Source organism: Drosophila simulans, chromosome X, assembly GCF_016746395.2.
Source record: "Drosophila simulans strain w501 chromosome X, Prin_Dsim_3.1, whole genome shotgun sequence".
Taxonomy (NCBI): Eukaryota; Metazoa; Arthropoda; class Insecta; order Diptera; family Drosophilidae; genus Drosophila; species Drosophila simulans.
Window position 1 is genome coordinate 11,606,007 of NC_052525.2, and position 19,115 is coordinate 11,625,121.

At 38.8% G+C, this 19,115-nt stretch overlaps 1 protein-coding gene across 3 annotated transcripts in view; it reads left to right on the forward strand.

Annotated features, from left to right (window-relative positions):
• Positions 1–18,143: 18,143 nt before the first annotated feature.
• LOC6725770 (teneurin-a) overlaps positions 18,144–19,115 on the forward strand; it is a 198,599-nt gene continuing 197,627 nt past the window's right edge. For 2 of the 3 annotated variants that reach the window (XM_039297391.2, XM_044923645.1), the window contains exons 1-2: positions 18,144–18,365; positions 18,516–18,785. The gene's annotated coding sequence lies outside the window, so the exon portion shown is untranslated. The remainder of the gene's footprint in view (positions 18,366–18,515; positions 18,786–19,115) is intronic. The other variant, XM_039297392.2, reaches the window with a different exon arrangement.

A 19,115-nucleotide genomic window follows, 5' to 3' on the forward strand; every position in this document is an offset into this window, starting at 1 on the left:
GTGTGTAGACAGGATTGCTTCTTTTTCTTTCTTTGTATTCACTAAGGTCACCGGGTTGAGTAGCGCTACTCTTAATAGTTTTAATGTTTTATTGCCCATTTTCTTAAATGTATCTATTGAAATGTTATCAAAGATATTTTCCCACGGTGCCATTTTAAGTTGATTGATATTATGCATACCGGCCTGCTTTTCAAGCCTGTGGAAAAATTGACCTAAGTCGAGAGTTCCATTAATATACAAATCTTCAACGTTGTATCTTGCAGTAATTTTTTTTCCATGTTTAAAAAAACATATCATATTATTTACATGCAATGTCACTACTTTGCGTACTTCGTCATTATTAATGACTCCGTATACTTTGGGCTTAGAAGCTTCTTGAGTAGTTTGCTTAGGCAATTCTACTTTATCATTTTTATTTCCTTTTCCTGCGCAGGATTCCTGTCTACTTTGATTTCTTGTAGTGACTTTAAGTACTTGTTTGGATATATTTTTTAGTTGGTCGATGGTTATTCTGGATAACGCATCTGCTACGTAATTGTCTTTTCCCTTAAGATATTCCACAGTAAATTCATATTCTTCTAAATCAAGCCTCATTCTGGTCAGTTTTGAGCTTGGATTAACCATCGAGAACAAGTATGTTAACGGTCTGTGATCTGTTTTGACGGTGAAGTGTCTACCATATATATATGGTTTGAAATGATTTATCGCCCAATGTATTGCTGACAACTCTTGCTCTGTTGTTGACTTGTTGCTCTCACCCTTAGTGAAGCTACGGGATGCATAAGCTACTGGCAAATGGATACCATTATAGTTCTGGGTCAATACCGCTCCGCATGCCTCTTTGCTTGCATCAGTTATAATACAGAACTCTTTGCTAAAGTCGGGGTATTTCAGCAAAGTTGGATTCATTAGTTGTTTTTTCAGGTGTTCGAAGGCATGCTGGCAATCAGCTGTCCATTCGAACTTTACATTTTTCTTACATAATCTTGTTATGTGACGGGAATAATCTGCAAAATTTTGTATAAAACGTCTATAATAGTTACAAAATGCTACGAATCTTCTGGCACTGTCTGCGTCAGTAGGAACTGGATATCTCTGTATAGCATCATATTTAGTATCGTCAGGCAATATGCCTTTATCAGTACATTTGTGTCCAAGAAAAGTGACTTCACTCATGAAAAATGAGCACTTATCTGGATGCAGTTTGAGGTTGTTTTTCCTGCATAGTTCAAAAACATTTGTAAGATTCTTGGTCATGTGTTTTTCAGAACAGCCTATGACAATTAAGTCATCCATGTACAGAAATGCTTGAGATGGTTCCAGACCTGTAAATGCCATTGTCATCATTCGTTGAAAGGAATTTGGAGCTATTTTTAATCCGTATGGTAGTCGCGTGAAGCGATAAGAGCCACTGCTCGTAGAAAAGGATGTTATATTTCGAGAATCTTCTTCTAACTCTATTTGATGGAATCCCGACATAAGATCCAGGCACGAGAAATATTTTGCTCGGCCTAATTGATCAAGTATGTCATCTATTCTTGGCAAGGGGAACTTGTCAGCTAACAACTTTTTATTTATTTGGCGATAGTCTATCACTAAACGCCATTTTTTTTCTTTTGAATCCGGTAAGGATTTCTTTGGAACTAGCAATAATGGGCTATTGTATTCAGATACAGCTGGTTCTACTATCTTGTCTTCTATTAATTTAGTTACCTGTCTCGATATTTCGGCTTGTTGTGAATGGGGTGTTCTATAGTTCTTAATATAGCTTGGTTCATCATCTCTCAATCTTATCTTTTGTTTGTAAAATTTATTTGTAGTGATTGGCTCTGTCTCCAATCCAAAAATATCAGTATATTGTGAACACAGTTCAGTCAACATTTTCTTATGTGCAGATGGAAAGTTTTTCTTTAATCTGCTTAAAATTGATTCGGCTCTTATGGAGTCGTTTAGGTCTGCTATTTTGTAGTTAGTTAATGGTTCAAAATTGATTTTGTTTACATTTAAAATTTTATTGCTGTTAGTTGTGTTTAGTATTCGGATGTACGTGTTTTTTGAATCTGATATCGAATTTCCGACAAATACACCATCTTCTATTTCCTGATTGGGTATTAGAATTTGGTTATCCACCGAACTTACGGTAATTTGCCTGATAACCTCACAACGAGATGGTATGGTTATCTCAGTGTTATCGATATTATGAAAAATTGGTATTTGTATCGCTTGTTTAATATTGTTTGGTCTTAGAATGAAAAAATCACTTTCTGTAGTAAAATCTAATTGGCAATTGAATGTTTTTATGAAGTCGATTCCAACTATTCCGTCACCAGGGATCGGAAAATTGTCGTCCACAACATGAAAATTGTGCGGTACTATATAGTTACCGGTTCTCATCTCGAGAAGTGTTAAACCTATTGAATTTATTGAACCCTTTCCAATTCCTGTAATTTGTGTTATATTATTATGATCAAGATTCAAAAGTTCATCTGAGTTTTCTTTAATGACTGATATATCGGCGCCTGTGTCTACTAGAAATGTAAGTATCTTATTTGTGTGTTCATTTTTTACTTTAATGAAAATATTTAGATTAAGATTGATGGTATGAACCTTTTGTTTTACTGTTCTTGATGCCCTAAGGGAGCCTGCTGGTTTTCCGACGTGCCTTGTGCATGTCTGACATTACCATTTTGGCTATAACTTGAGAAATTGCGGTTTTGGTTGTTATAGTTACCACCGCCTCTGTTCTGGTAGTTATATTCTCTATATCCTCCTCGTCCTCTGCCATTGCTATTGTTATAATTATTAAAGTTGTTGTATTGGCCGGTGTTCTGGTTATAATTATTTCTATTATTACCACCTCGACCATTTCCTCGTCCTCGGTAGTTACCTCTGGTGTAACTTCCTTGTCCTCTCTTGTAAAACAAAACGGAACTTGCACTTCCTGTCATCTCAGTGCTGCAATGGATGTATTTACTTATTGCTTCGTCCATTGTCTTAAATGTTCCTGCCTCTAGGATTGTTTTCAGTTTTCCATGATCGCAATTCTTTGTCATTGTATTGATTGCTTCCTTTGTGCTAAATTTGATAGCATGTTCTGGTTGCAATCCTTCATCTATATATGAAGATTCAAGAGACTTGCGTAGGTTTTCAATTTCATTTGTAAATTGTGTGGCTGTTTTACCTTTTTGGTAAACATTTGCCATTTTTGCTCTTACTACGTCCGTTGTTTCTCCTACGACCACTTCTTCTAATTTCCTGATTATGGCATCAATTGTAACTTCATTCTGTACTCTATAGAGTGTTGTTCCGATTATTTTTGATTTAATCACTTCAATGGCAATAGCTTCATGTGGTCCCTTAGTCAGGTTAACCAACTTGATTGCCGTGATAAATCTACGCAAATTGATCTTTTTACCGTCAAATTCCGGAATCGCCGTTGAAATGTCTTTTATGTATGCCCTCTGGGCAGCTGCTTCGTCCACCATGATGACAGATTTTGTTTCTGTTTCTTCTATGTCTGACTCAGCCAATTCTTCCTCCGTCAATTCAGCTAGTGTTAGTATAGCTGGAATTGTTAAGTTGTTTAAATCTTCGTCTTCTATTTCTGTTTCTGTTTGTTCGTCCGATTCTATTTTTATTGGCGAATTTAAAATGGTTGGTATTGATATATCCAAACCAAGTTTCAATTTTACAGATAACAAGTTCGATCTAAGTTTTATGAGAACTTTCGATACCTGAGACCAATGATCTGGATTTAGTCTTTCCTTGTTATCATACACTAGTATTCGTGCTTCGTTGAAGGAATTTACCAGAATATTTGCATGTTTCTTTATTGTCGGTCCTAAAATAGGTCTATTTTGTGACAAACATTTATGAGATTTTTCAAATTCGTTTCTTATTCTTGTTATGTTTTTACATAACTCGTTCCATTCCATACTATTTTATATATTCCTACTTGTTAGTATATATTTATATACTCATTCTTTAAAATATATTTTTTTTTTTCTTTTTTTTTTTGATAATATATATATTGTTTTTTTTTTTGTAAACCTAAAATTTATTTTTTTTTTTTTTTTTTTTAAACCCTGTCTAGATTATTCGCCCTACTCATATATCTTCTTTTTAATATTTTGTTGTGTTTTATGTACAACGTCAGAAGGAACTGGGCCACACTTGTAATTGTCAAAATTAGGAGTAAAACCCACAGTGCTTGAATATCTTCTGTGTGATCTACAATTTTGACGTTGTTCACGACATTAGCCGTGTTGTCTTTGGTCTGACTATCGTCAGATCCGAACCAACCCATAGTTGTTAATTGAACGATTATTATTATTTATTTTTATTTATTAAATTTTGATTAAAAATTGTATATTGCTATAATTTCTTCCTACACGTATGTCTGTCCAAGAAAAAGTTAGTTAGAGGGCATGTGTACGGTTTACAATGTTTTGCTCTATATAATTCAATACCGTACACATGTTTTTAGTAAAAGCCTAACAGAGATTAGTATTTTTCAAGCAGCGTTTTCACGCATCGGCTTGAGGTATGTATTTTTAATATTAAGGCAGATTGGGGCATTGGTATTAAATACAGCCTCAACTGCGTTATTGCGCACCACTGCACAATTTGGCTTCAATCGCTTCCAGATTTTTGGCTTGGTTAGTTTTCTCTTCCTCCGTAGTTGCCGTCTTTATTAGGTCCTTTATTAATCTCCGTTGTTGAAGAAGCTTGATCCTTTTGCCGCTTCTTTTCTTCTTTATTTTTGGTTTCGGCTGTCTTCTTGCCCTATACTCAGCTATTGTGAGTGGGCGTGGTCCATCGTTTGGACACACCTCTAGTGCCTCTTGTAGAGTAGGTGCGTCCCTTTGCTCGATAGGAGCAGAGTCCTCCAGTTTGCGGCTTCTGTTGTCGTCTGGGTTTGATCAATTGTCACAATTTTATTTTTTAATGGTCACTGTTCGCATTTTAACTTTTATATATTTCTTTTTATTATTGTTTTACAGGCTTAAGTGACCATGTCACGGTCGCCATGTAATAATTGTAATGCATTTTTGTGTTCTTTATATTACTTTTATTGAAATAGAGATTCAGTATGATATCAGTAAAATTGTAACTTCTGTTAAGACTCATTAATATTCAATTAGGACATGTTGAAGGCTCTTTGACGACTCTTTTACGACTGCCTTGTACTTGGTCTTGAAGAGTCCAAGCTAGCCAAATGCAATCCGTCTGCGCCGGCAGAGACGTTGCTTTGCTCTTATGTACTTAACTTTGGCAGCGAGAGCGCCGCTGTCTAAGAGAGTCATGTGCACATAAAGATCGAGCAGTCGCGCATGCTAATTATGCCGACTCTGCACTTCTGGTCTGAATAGCATTCTTGTGTGGTCAGATTGCTGAGCACTCAAGATATGCCTGGGAACTGAAAAGTCTTACATAAACATTGTTGCAAAAGTGCTACAATGTGATTGTTCCCAATGTTCTGATTTGATACAGTGCTTATTCGATATGTGTGCACATTACAGTATATATCTATATATGTAATTCTTAGAGCTCTTCTCTTAAGTACTGACGACACAAAAGTTTTTAACATTTAATATTAATATAGCATTATAAGCTCCAAAGACTAAGTTACTTAATCATTTATTTATATAATTGCTCAAACATTTGCACTCGAGTTACATCGAGTTACAACACTGATATTATCCGGTCCTGCGTACTTTTCGGACAAAGCAATCGTTTGTCAACACTGAAGTGGGCGCGAATAGCTGGGTGGCAGATGCAGAACTTGATTTTCATTTTCATTTCCATTTTCCATCATCATTTTCAGAGGACGAAGGGTGGTGGCGGGAAAGCCTCACACGTAGTAGCCACTTAAAAGTTGAAAATTACAATTTACAGTTTTAGCCCCCGAAGACTCGTTTACCCACGCGCTCACACACATGCATACATATTTAGTTTATTTTTTTCTATGATTTTTTTTTTTTGCAGTTACCATTCAAGTGGCAGTTAAAATGGCTTCAGCCTCAATTGCTGGCATCCTGGTTGGCGTTTCGCCGGCTGCATCCACCATTTTACCATTCCCACCAATTTACCGCCCTACCAATTCGCCAACAGGACCTGCATCCAACATCCTACGGCCAACATCCTACATATAACATTCAACATCCAGCGACCCGCTGCATTAGGAAAGTTGACGCTGTTGATGCTGTGAGCGATTTATTGTTTTTGTGTAGAAAGCGTAAAATGGAACAAATTTCCTCATAACCCCCTCCTTGAAGCCCACTCACACACAAACAAACACACACACACACACATACATACACAGGCATACACGCACACTTACACGCACAGCAGTGATGCCGGCGACCCATTTCAAAAACAGGACAAATCGAACTAAAAACAAGACAGAACGCTATAGTCGAATGCTCGACTATTGGATACCCGTTAGTCAGATTATGTAGCGTCAGGAAAATTGAGATTCAGACTGAGAGTAGCAGCGAAGCGAGTGATGTAGTAAGAGGAAATTGAATGATGCATTAATATACTTTTATATACTCTTTAACGAATCAAGTATACCCCCATTTGTGCCATGACTAAAGGGTATAATAAAACGGCATTAAAAGGACAATAAAGACAACCGGATTTGGGTGAAAATTTCGGATGTTTAATCAGATTTCCCCCACAAAAGGTAATTAATTTTTATTCCGATTATAAAAGCAATTTATATAAAGAGCTTTTCTGTGAAGAATTTGCATGCGTACTTATAGGGATTTAAATAAGGTAGTTATTTTCTTCAGTTCATGGCGGAAATCAGTGATATTATAAAAAAGCCTTAAAATACATTTAGTGCGCTTTTATACATAGAGAGATGTTAAGTATTTAATTAGATATTTAACATTTATTTTAAAAAAGCGTCAGCACTTACCCGCACACACACACACACACACACACTCGAAGTGTTTGCCTGTGAGTGTGGTTGCATACTTTTAGGCTGCAACTGCAACTGCTGCTCCTGGTTTTTCGTTCTACCATCCTTTTTTCCGGCCCCCTCGTCCTTTATAGACCCCCCTCGCCCCCCATGACCATTCATGGCTAGGCAGTTAATTGTAATTCTGCAAAAATGCTGTCAAAGTTATGCGAGTGCGAAAATGTCCACGGGCAAGGGGCAGATGGCGGTTTTGGATTTCGAAAGTTGGGGCAGTTTGGTGCAAATGGTGGTAAAAACGGCAATTGAAGGGGGGCGGAAAATGGCAAACCAAGCCGTTGGGGGCGGTGGACAACAGCAGTCGACCAAACCCGCATCCGAGTGGATCGCTGTTTGTTTCCAAATTGCATTTTAAAGCCAGTGTCGGCAGGCTTTAAGCCAGCGGCATCGATTGGCCATGGTCCAGAATTCCGGAAGTGGCCTAAATCTGAACAAGCTGGCTTCGTTAATCGTTTTCGGTTTGCCAGCTCGTATTTTTAAAAATTCCATGCATTTGGGTGTCGCATTGTTATGGCCAGATGTGTGCAATGAAAAAACAAAAAGCAATGCATACAATTTTTAAATATTGCTAACACCATTGCAAAGCTGGCGAAAATATATATATTTCATATGATTTTTGAAAATATTCAAATAATAATCTATAATATTGCCCCAAACTTGTGTAATTACTTCCTATTTTTGATCCATTAGAGTTGATCCTTTCAGAGCATCTACAGTATAATCTTACCATTCTAAGGTTCTTATTAATTTCATTCTTTAGTTGTTAACTCATCAATTATCCTTCAGCCGAGAGCATTCAAATAAAGCAGTTAGTGTTTGATTTCATAGAATTTCCTTTGTTTGCATTTTGTTTTGCAAACTTTCACGCATTCTATTCTTGATGAAATCTACAGTAGCTGTGAATCACTTTGTTTACATTGCCAAACTTGGTGTATCTGATATATACAACGCCACCAGAAAAGTTATGATTTCCAAAAGGGAACTCTATAAACAACTTTCTGCCATACTATATAGTTAGTAGCCATTTAATAGCATTCCAGAGCCCTTTGGTGTCCCAAGGCGATAATTCGCCGGGAAAGATGAGCCCCATTTCGTACTCGCAAAACTAATATGAAATGCAATAATAAAATGTTCAAATTCCTTTTAATTTCGTAGCCCATCGAAATCTTGTTTTTGGCCCACTTTTAACCATGACGTTTCGAAGTTTTCTTGACTATGCGACACTGGCAACCAAACACCCGCCCACCCATGATTTATCCGTTGACGTTTGGCGAATTTGGCAAATCAGTGCCGGAACTTTCGCAAATGCTAAAAGCAATATTCACACGTTCATAATTTACAATCGCAAAGTTTCATCTGCCATTTGGTTGGCTTTCTGCATATATGTATATACATACGAGCATGCTCGTACATCTATATATATTCCCACATATTTTACACTTTTTTTATTCGCCCCCATACAGGAAGGAAATTATTACTTACATCAAAGATTTGCATACATCGTCTTAGTGGGTTAGGCAACGGCAAATTTGTCCCTGCCAGGGAAAGCAGGAAAAGCGGGAAAGTCGATGGAAAGAATGGGATTGTGCGGCAAGTGAAGGAAGAAGTTAAGTAAAAGAATTCGAAGGGAAAACTTTTGCCTTCAATGAAATGAAATAAAATTGCATTACAACGGCACAAAAAGGGGCGGGGAATGGGGGACACCATTCGAATGGAGAATGGAGAGGGTTCCTTTGCGACGTGTGCGAAAAACTTTCGCCTTGCTCCCATTTTTATTCCTGCCAATGGGCAAAGTAAAGTCAAGTCAAGTCAATGAACGACACACACTCGCACACTCACTTGGACGCACATAAATTTGTTTAACCCGCACATGTGTCAAAGTTCTTTCTGCCTTTCCCCATCCCGCACTCGTAATTTTCTTCTTTTTTTTTAACCCAATTTCCGCAATTAAGTTTATATCATTCACCTGAGCTGACTAAATCAGAGGCAAAAGCAAAGCAAAGTAAAATTTCCTTGTCCAAGGACGAGGAGGAACTGACAGGTGAACTTTGAGCCAGCTGACACTACGTTTATACGCCTCCTGTTTGCAAAATTAATTTGAAAATAATAAGCAGCGTACTTGAAGTGATTTTAATATTTTTTGATATTCTAAATATTTTACTTAAATGAACAGAGTTCGGAGAATACTCGCATCCCTTTGAATTCGCCAGATCTTTAGCTTAAGTATGTTTTCCAAATTCAAATAAATAATTTGCTGCATTTGTTCGCACAAAAGCATTAAAGGCTGGCGCATAAACTTGAGTGATATGCGTTTGTGATTCTGATTTAGTGATGGTCGCATGCCAAACGCTGCAGCTGGCAAAAAAGGGGAATCACACAAAGGCGGCGGCGGGATTCCCCCATTTTGCCTGTGCGAGAATGGTTTTGGTTCTCTGATTTCACTCTCTGTTTGACTATTGCTTCATTAGGGTTCTATGCAAGTGATGGACATGGATATAATGCAGGCGATACAGGTGCTGCAGATACAGATACAGCTGCAGTGACAGATACAGATAAAGCAGTTGGTTGCTTAATTTCAAGATAAAAACATGATTACTGCAGTTCAAAGAAGAAGGATAAAGAGCTTTTTTTTTTAGTTTTGTAGGCATAATATGTGCATACTTAGCATGAGCAATGAGTGAACTGATTTTAGGCCCCTCAGGGCCTTGTAAGGACATTTTGTTTCTTATAGAGCAAGGTAGTAGTTATTGTCTTTACAGGGAATAGATGATCCTACGGCTCGATAAATTCCAATCGTTGGTCCTCTAAGGATTCGCGTTCTCTTGGTTGGTGCTGGCCGGCGTATATAGATTGATATAGTGACGCAGCAGACAACGAGAACTGTCTTGGGGTAATAAATGGCAGGACAAGGGAATTTGCCAAGTTAACGAAGCGTTCTGGACCAGGACAACACACACACACACACCCATACAAAGGCACAAGCATAAGCACACAGAGAGAAAAAGCAGTCGACTTAAGACGATAAAGAGACGCGGAGGGATGAGAAGTGAAGTTGCAAAGGAGAGCTGCATTAAATCCATGCTTGTTTGTTTTTCATATGTACTCGCAAACAAGGACGAGTGCCACATATGCACCTATCGCACAATGTATCTGTGCTGTGTGTGTGTGTGCGTGCGTGTGTGTATGTGTGTGTGTGTGTGAGCGGCGCGGCTTTGCGTTAGTGGAAAAAATAATTCTAACAGCAACTCAAACAGGCAAACAAACAGGCAAACAAACAAACAAACCAACAGAAAACATGAAAAGCGGCGCAAAAACGGAGAAAATAAAAGAAAACTGCACTGGAGAGTGAAAGAGATAGGCGACAAAGTGGATAGCGAGAGGGAAGCGCAACATTTGATGTTTGTGCTGAACAAACTTTGGCACGAAAACTTGCTCCAAAAGACACCTGAGCAGGCTTTCCTCCTCAATGTGCCCCATCCTCCAGATATCCAGCCAAAAGGCCCGAAAATTCATCCGTACCCAGCCACGCCCATCGTCCCAAAGATCGATCACGTGTTTGAAATGCGCCGACAGGATGCACGGAGAAAAAATCTTGGCAACTGCAAATAAAAAAAAAACTAGCATTGTCGGCTTGGAAAATCACTTATACGCTTCATTTTCGGGAGTTTCTATTAAACCTATTTAGAAACGTATAATCTTAAACAAGTTGAAATCACTTCCAACAAGTTTGGCTAAATCGCTAAGATAGAAAAGTATCTAAGACAATCCAAAGAAAGTTGTTTTGCATACTTTTAGACACCTTAACCAGTGTTCAGAAGGCCTCAGAGATTTTCTCAAAAAACATCATGTTTTCTTTTGCCGTGCAGGAAACACGTTGGGCGCCAATGGAGGGACATGTGTTTGCATTCAATTCATTCAAATATATTTTCAGCAATTTTTTCTTGTCATTTCATATGTGATGATGGGTGCTGGTACACCCCGTACCCTTCGCCCCGCCCCTCTGCCTGCGTGTTCTATCGTCTCTTGTGTGTTTTCTCCATTCAATCATTTCATGGACAACATGTAGCCTAGACATCTATTCCATGTCACCGTGTGTTTGTTGTCTGGTGATTGACCCACAAAAAAAAAAAAATGAAAAAAAGGAGAAATGTCGGCAAGGAAAAGGAGTGAAAGCCACCTGAGTAGATACCACACATCCTGTCCCTTTTTGCCTCCGTTGCACAACAAAAGACTTGGCGCCCGATTTGATTAGCAAGAGTAGCAGAGCGGCCACATGGAATAGAATGCTGTCATGTGTCCATACTGCTTTTCCACTCTCCACAATTCCACCATTTTTTGGGTCGTCTAAGTGCTCCGACTTGAGACACAGTGCATATAGCAAATAGCATATAGCATATAGTATACACCATATATCTTTCGAATGGGCTGGACGATTGCAGATGCATTTATGAATTGCACATGACTTGTCGAGAGTGGTGCAAAATGGTCGATGGTGTTTCTGGATTGATGGGGTTGCAGCAACCACAACTCGGATGGATGATGCAAAAAGGGAAAAGCACTTAGCCGGGCGGTATCCTAAAAGAAGATATGAAAGGAGTCCTAGAAGTCCAAGGATGGCATTTTTCTTCTTACCGCTTCGATGTATAAGATACTAAATTGCACATATGTATTTCAGTTGGTTAAAGTCACTTGTTTAAGTTTAAGCTATGCTTTGACCAATTATGAAGAAAACCAAGCTAATTGCATGTACATGAATTAAATTAAATTTATAAAAATACCATGTTTTCTATTTTCAAAATAACTTGCAAACTTCAATCAAATTTACGCCAATAATGTTCAAATGCTTGCATGTGTGTGCGTTTGAAGGGAGGTTGTGTAAAATATAATGCAGTGCCCGTAGCCCCACAATTTGGTTTACCTTTTTGGCTCCACACATTTTGGCTGCTCTGGCTGCCTTAGATTCTCATCCTGTTCATCGCATAAAGTGTGAAAATGCCAAAAATTGTCGTACGTTGCGGTTTTTTTTTTTTTTGCGAGTACCAACCTGTGTCCTTGCCCTCTCTTTGGGTTTACAAAGCAAAAAAAAAAAGGAAAAATGTAAAAAAAAATATTGCAATTTTGTGACTGTGCTACGTGAATTTTTACACCGTTTTTACACCATAGTTGTGGCTGTGTGAGTGAGCAAGTGGATTTGCTGTTTGTCTTAGTACTTTCCGCACACTGAAAAACATTCATAAAGTTGGCTCACGCTTAAGTAAACACGAAAAGTGTAAAATGATTTCATCTGATGATGATTTGGCTTTGGGAATTGCACGCTCCATTGCGTCACTTACGAGTCCTGCACTCGTGTAAGTGTACGGCATGCAATTATGTATTATTACACACACTACCCACACACACACACACGCCACCCACACACACTCAAATGGATTTCCACAAAATGTAGAGCAAACAAGCTGGGAGACATTTACATATAATAAAGCAAAATTCCATTCGTTTACGGTGGATGCTCTGTAAAGTGGAGTTGCCGAGATTACTTAGCAGTAAAATACGCTCTTAGCCACGGCTAGCATTGATTTAAAATCCCACCCATTATGGTGTATTAATTATAAAATCTTTTATTTTATATACATATTTAAATGCATTATTGAATTGTATTTAACTAGTCAAGTTTCGCATATTTTTTTGCATGGCGCAGCCGTTTAATGAGTTTGTCTAACATGATATGACGCGGAAGAGGCCCTCGGGCATTTCGGGCTGTCAACAAAATGCATTCAATTGGATGCATTTCCTCCGGTCGGCCGACTGCAATTTGACCAATTCACTTTTGGCTTTTAATTAAAAAATATGTTTGCTTACTCGTGCGTTTGTGTGGAAATCCTGAATAAAGCGTGGCAAAAACCGCATTAATCTGGCAAACATTATCGGTCTGATTTAGCCGCTTGCTTTCTGTTTTATTTTTTTTTTACCCCAGGCTTAGACAAAGTGGCATTTTGGGGCATTAGTCTAATGCCAACACAAATCCACCTAGAATAACGAACTGTTTATGGCCGCGAATCCCCCAAGATGATTAGCCAAAAGCAGAGCCAAAGAAAATCTGTGCACAATGTGGCACGTTGTTGGGAAACCAAACAAATTTAAGATCGAAGTTAAGCATACTCATTCGTTTGTACTCTATTATGCTTCTCAGCTTGAATTTTATTATTTATTTAGAATAAAAGTGAAGCAGCTTCCTGATTAATCGCATAAACACAATCTATATAACGTTTTCGCTTCATGGAATCCGAAAACGACTAAATAAATCTGCGATAATCTCATTGCCTGGCAAGTGTATCCTTGTGAAGCGCCTAAGAGTAGGCAATGCTTTTGATAAGATCAACTTGGTGGCACACTCTTCGTGTGTTAATGTGGATTTCATGGGGATTTCGGTGGTTGGGCGTTCAGCACACACTTGTTGAGGAGGATGTAACTGAAAGCACACACATTCAGCGAGGCACACACATTGAGAATTTCCCACCAACACACACACACACACACACCCATACACATGGTAGAGGGCGTGCTAAAAAAGTTTTCATAATTGACGACAAGCTGCAGGATCGCAGGGCCCAACACTTCTGTTCTCCGCATTTTCTCCCGGTGTTCCCCTTTTCAGCGCGATGATGATGATGATGGGCAAATATTTTACGTCATTAATTAGCGCATGGCAGCGCTCTTGAAACTATTACGTAATACGATAACACCAGCAAGAACAACAACAACGGGAACAGCATAAACTATTATGTGCAAAATTTTTAATGACGTTAGTGGGTGGGCTTTACAAAGGGACGCCGGGTTGAAAAAAAAAAAAAAAACCGAAAACGAACATTGTTCGAGGCACTCGCATTCCTCGTCTGCTTTCCCTAACCTCAAAATATATCCTTTTTGAGGTCCCAAAACTGAATTTGTGTATGAAACTTGTTAGTAAGTAAGTAGTAATATGACTTTAATAGACTTGATTTTCGAACAAATTATAAAAATGTTTATATTTAGTTTAGCTATCAACAATATTTCCATTATTATAGATAAGTCTTTTATAAAAACTGATATAGTATATGTTTAATAATTTTTTGATAATAATTTTTTATGAAATCAAAAAACATAAGACATTTCCTTAAACTTTCTTTTGCAGTGTTAGCTTTTTGTTTAATTTACTTTTCGGTTCCTTTCGCTCTTATTTTTGATGCCCTTATAATTAAATTATTTAGCGCAAATTTGTGCACAGTTGTCGCCTCTCCCACACACACACACTCACCCACTGGCACAAAAGGACACTCTCACGCACATATTAGATATGTTATCATTACTACATAGCGCCCTCCCGCTCATCCGACGCATCTGGCCCGCTCGCACACTGTCTCAGTTCATCTCTCATTCGCAGGATAATGAGAATTTAAATCGCAATAAAGTGGCGCTGCAGAAGATAAAGAACATTCTGAGTTGAGTTGCGTAGGTTGGTTTAAGCGATGCCTTAACTTCTCACTGCCCCGCCTAAAAAAGGCGCGAATATAAACGCTGCCAGTTCGTCACTTCGTCGGTCCGTTTGTCCGTCCGTTCCTAGGCAAACTTATCTTTCAGTTTAAAAGTTATCTGCACTAAACGATCCCAAACGTCTTCGTTTATTAGAGGTATTCTCTAAATCGAAACGGATCAGACCACTATACGAGTTCATATAGCATATACAGGAATATTGGAAAAGAAAACCAACCTTCGTCTTCGATTGAAAAAATTTGTATGATCAAAATTATCAAAAAAATTAAAACGCCTTAAATTCAGCAATCAAATCAATATTATTTGAGATTTTTTGGTATAACTGGACTAAAAATGGTCACACAGCAAAAAGTAGTACCATTTTATACTCCTTACAACCAATACTAACAACCCCTTTCATTATTAAAAGGATTTTGTAAAATTAATTTTTGTCCAAATTTTCACATTTTTTGTAAGGGGTTACATCATCCAAATTTGCGAAAAATTAAAAAATCGTAGAATTCCCAAACTTGAATGCAAATCGATTGGGATTTAAAAAACAAACTCAACGAGGTATGACATTCCTTATTGGGGGCATTATTTTCAATATTTTGATCAAAATACCAATTATTTTTCATTACATATTCAAATATTTGCTTTTAAAGTTGTAACCAAAAGACTGACTGCAAAAACTCTACATGGACATTTTTATCATAACTTCGCAAATAAAGGCCATAATGACAAAAAAAAAATGTTATTATTAGCGGGTTACCAATTGTTGATAATATTAAATTGCGGCTACAATTTTATTTAAGTCGGAGAACTATATCACATAGGTGAAAGAGGAAATTGAATTAGAAGGTTAAACCAGGAGGTGCCATTTCGATGACCTCGGCTGTAGCTCAGCGAGTGTAACTAAAATGTATTTTGGAAGCGTGTTTACGGCAAAACCCGTTTGCAGTTTCCGCCGGATTCCTAGTCAGGACCTTGCCGAGCTCGCAGTAAAACTCGTACCGAAGTCATAGTCACCGACTGCGTCTGTCTCGACTAAGGGGATTATGAATCACCCGAAGAGATATTCCCGCATTCAGTTTCGCTCCAAGGGTCTTAAGAAATCAGAAGTTCAACTTGCTTGTTTGGCAGAATGCAACATTAATCTAATGGCATTGGGGTATTTAAAACGAAAACCGCAAAAATGTTCTTAAACCAATAAACATGTTTGAAATGCTTGATTTAAATTTAAAGGCCCATATAAAAATGATAAGTTTATATTTAAAGTATACACATATCTGAATTCGTTCTCTTTCTTTATGGAATGGCCAGTGACAATGGGTGATTCCTTGATGCATACGACGCCTGAGGCACAGACACATAAATGCTTATTAGCATTAGTAGCACATTATGAGCAATCGAAGAACAGACACACAATCACACATACGAAGCTTTTCCGAGGGTGGGAAACCCCCAAATTTTGCGCTTACTCAAAATGCTCCAGGTATCGGGGTTGAGCTGGCATTTGGCATTTGCCACCGCCAGCCATTGTTGTTTGGGGAATATTGTCAAGCGACTTGTGTGTGTGTGCTTGCCCGCTGGTTTTGAATTTTGCATCCCGCATCCAGCATCCTGTATTCCGTATCTAGCACTCGAATCCCGACTGGATACGCGTCCCAACCGGCGGCATTGAGCTGCAATTAGAGCCTGCGTGACACCCGTGCAACTAATCAGTTACTTTCTGGATAAAAAAGTGAAATAATGTCACTTCAGAGTCAACACAATTGCATTAAATACTTTCTGAAAATGTTGTGATGGAATTCGATGTGTTTGATTTACTTAAATCATTTCTGTTGCTAAAGTTCGCAGTGCACATGCATGGTCATGACTAGTTAGTTTTGTTGGGACTGTACTTGAACGGCAGGCAAATTTCAGATGCAATCTTGGCTCGTCGTCAAATCGCTGCTGCCAGATATTAACCAGTTACTGTTCCTTTCATTCAGCACTTTTTGCGCTCTTCTTTTTTATTAACCCCTCTACTGATTTCGTCACGCGCAACCGGAAATTACTTTCCAGTTTTTTTGTTGCCCTACCAGCACTACTCCTAGTAGTTCACACTTGGCAGATGCGACTTTTCCGGCGGCGAAGGAGGTGGGCACTCTGCACCATCCGTGACCCCCACTTTTCGCTGCACTTCCTCCTCGGTAGCTGGCGCTCTCTTTTTTTTTCTATCGATAACAAAAGGAAGCCTTATTAGAGTGTTCCTTTATTTGAATGCCACATTTCACGCCATGTGGTGGATAAATGCGGGGATAGCCGGGGGGTCGCGTCTATTGTGAGAGTTGGTCTTTTTTCCAGCTAGCGCACGGTGCCCCCGGAATTTCCCCGAAGCCATCATGGAACCCACGATGAACCCCCGCAGAAACCCCAAAACCTCGACAAGTTGCCATTGTCAGCCATTGTGGGGTCCTTTGTTTTAGCCTGGGCTTTGTCAGCTGGGGCAGCTCCTTCAGCCGTCTGCTTTTCCCATTACCCCAGCACTTTCCACTGCGCCACCCACGCCATCCACTACGCCAGTTTGCCGGCTTTTCTGCATTTTCTTTGGCCGCCATCAGTGGCAACTTTTCATTAACCAAAAAAAGAGCTACCGTGGATGAGAACCCCCATCATACATGCTAAAAAAAAAAGACACTTGCCAATGGACACTGGCAGAAATAATAAAAAAATATTTTTACTTACAGTTAACATTTCACAAAAAAAACTATTAATTAATTTAATATAGAAGCCATATATTTAATTATAATTTATTAATCGCTATAAGGGTAATTAATGCATAATTTGTATTATAGAATACATTTTTATTTTACTTATAATGTTTGTGTCGAAATTTAAGCTTCACTGTTGAAGTTATGTATGATTAACAGAATATTTTCCCTTTAAATTAGAAATTATTCCTAATTTTTTTTTTAAATTTGAGAAATTAAGAGACAGAAGCACTTGCACTTACCACACAATGAAATTATTTTTGTAAGTGCACTTTTGTGCGCCCTATTTAACCATAAATGAAGCCGGATGAATAACTGCGACGCTCGTTTTGGCGGGAACTTGTGATCAGATTTCATCATTGAGTGCCTGAACGTGTCCACTTTAAATGCCAAATTAAATCGAGTAAGCGTCGATAAACAGGGTCGGAAATTTTGGCCGAAACCGCCAAAACTTTTGTGCCGGGGTTGAGAGCAACAGACGTCTGGCCGGAAAAGCCGGAAAAGCTGGGAAAGCCGGCTAAGATTCGGAAGGGGGATGGAGAGGTTAGTGCGAAAGAAATGCGACGATGGATGGATGTGTGAGGGACATCAACTAATTGAAATTGCGCGCCAATTTTGTGGCTTAGCCTGAGTAAGTTGGCCCTGGATGAGTTTGTCTTGGCCTAGTGACATGCGCACACACTGCATACGATGGCTAAGAGCCGAGTGTGTTTGGCTTTTCGTGTCGTGGCTAGGTGGGCAAAGCAAAAGGCCCGAAAGACCAAAGACCGAATGTTGCCGCTTCGTGCGTTGTCGTGGGTCGTGGAAAACATACAAAACAGCAACTCGGGAACTTGGTAAACTTTGGATACTGCTTCGGTCGGGCTTTGGTGCGGGGGATGTGCGTGTGGATTCATTCGCCTGGCCAAAATATCGGCGAGTGCAGTTAACGTCGGTATCTGCACGGTTTCGCATCGGCGGCGCCGTCAGTTGTCGAGCAGCGGTCCAACGGTGCGTATGCGTATTTCAGGCGGCCAACGGTCCACGGTGCGTATGCGTGTTATTTGACCCACAGAAGTGAAATAGTGGTGTCTGTGTTGTTTCGTCGCTTTCGCGGTGTCTTCCTCTTGTTTGTTGTGAGTCGACTTCTTCGCGCGAATTGAATTGTTTTTTTTTTTTTTTTTTTTTGCACACTAATCGACTGCGCTACTTGCTCGATTTTTTTTCTCAATTTTTGTTATTTGTTTTGGGTTCGATTTGTAATGGAATAAATATAACGAAATCAGCAAATAACCAAGGCGAGACCCTAGTGAAAAGTGTGTGAGTGAATATACCCGACGGAGAGAGAGGGAGAGTGTGTGCAATGTCGGTTTTCGGTTACCATTGATAAATGGCAAACAAATTGAATGGCAATGGCCGGTGAATATTAAAAGCGCCCATACAAATAAAAAAAAAATAAAAAAAAGAAAGAAAAGAAAGGAAGGAAGTAAAGAAAAAACACCGCTTCAAGCCGAAATCAAATCACACGTGTCATATCCGTTTCGTTTTTGGGAAAGGTAAGTTTCGTCAAATAATTGTTTAAATGTTATGGAAATATTTACATCCGATCTCCGGTTTCCGCTGAGCCCATTGGGGTTTTAGATCATTTTTGGGCTTGCTGGTTGCCTAATTTGTAATTCGAGAAAGGAACATTAAACATTTGCCGCCCGGAGCAAAAGGGAAAATACATGACATGAGCACTTCAAACTGTCGTATTACCAAAAAAATGGGTTCGTGATTTGATAGGTTAATGGAAATTCAATGGGTTTCGCATTTCCATTAAAATTGTCAAGTTCATTGGGGACTCGTGCGTTACCAATTAAGCAATTTTTCATTTTTTTTATGGA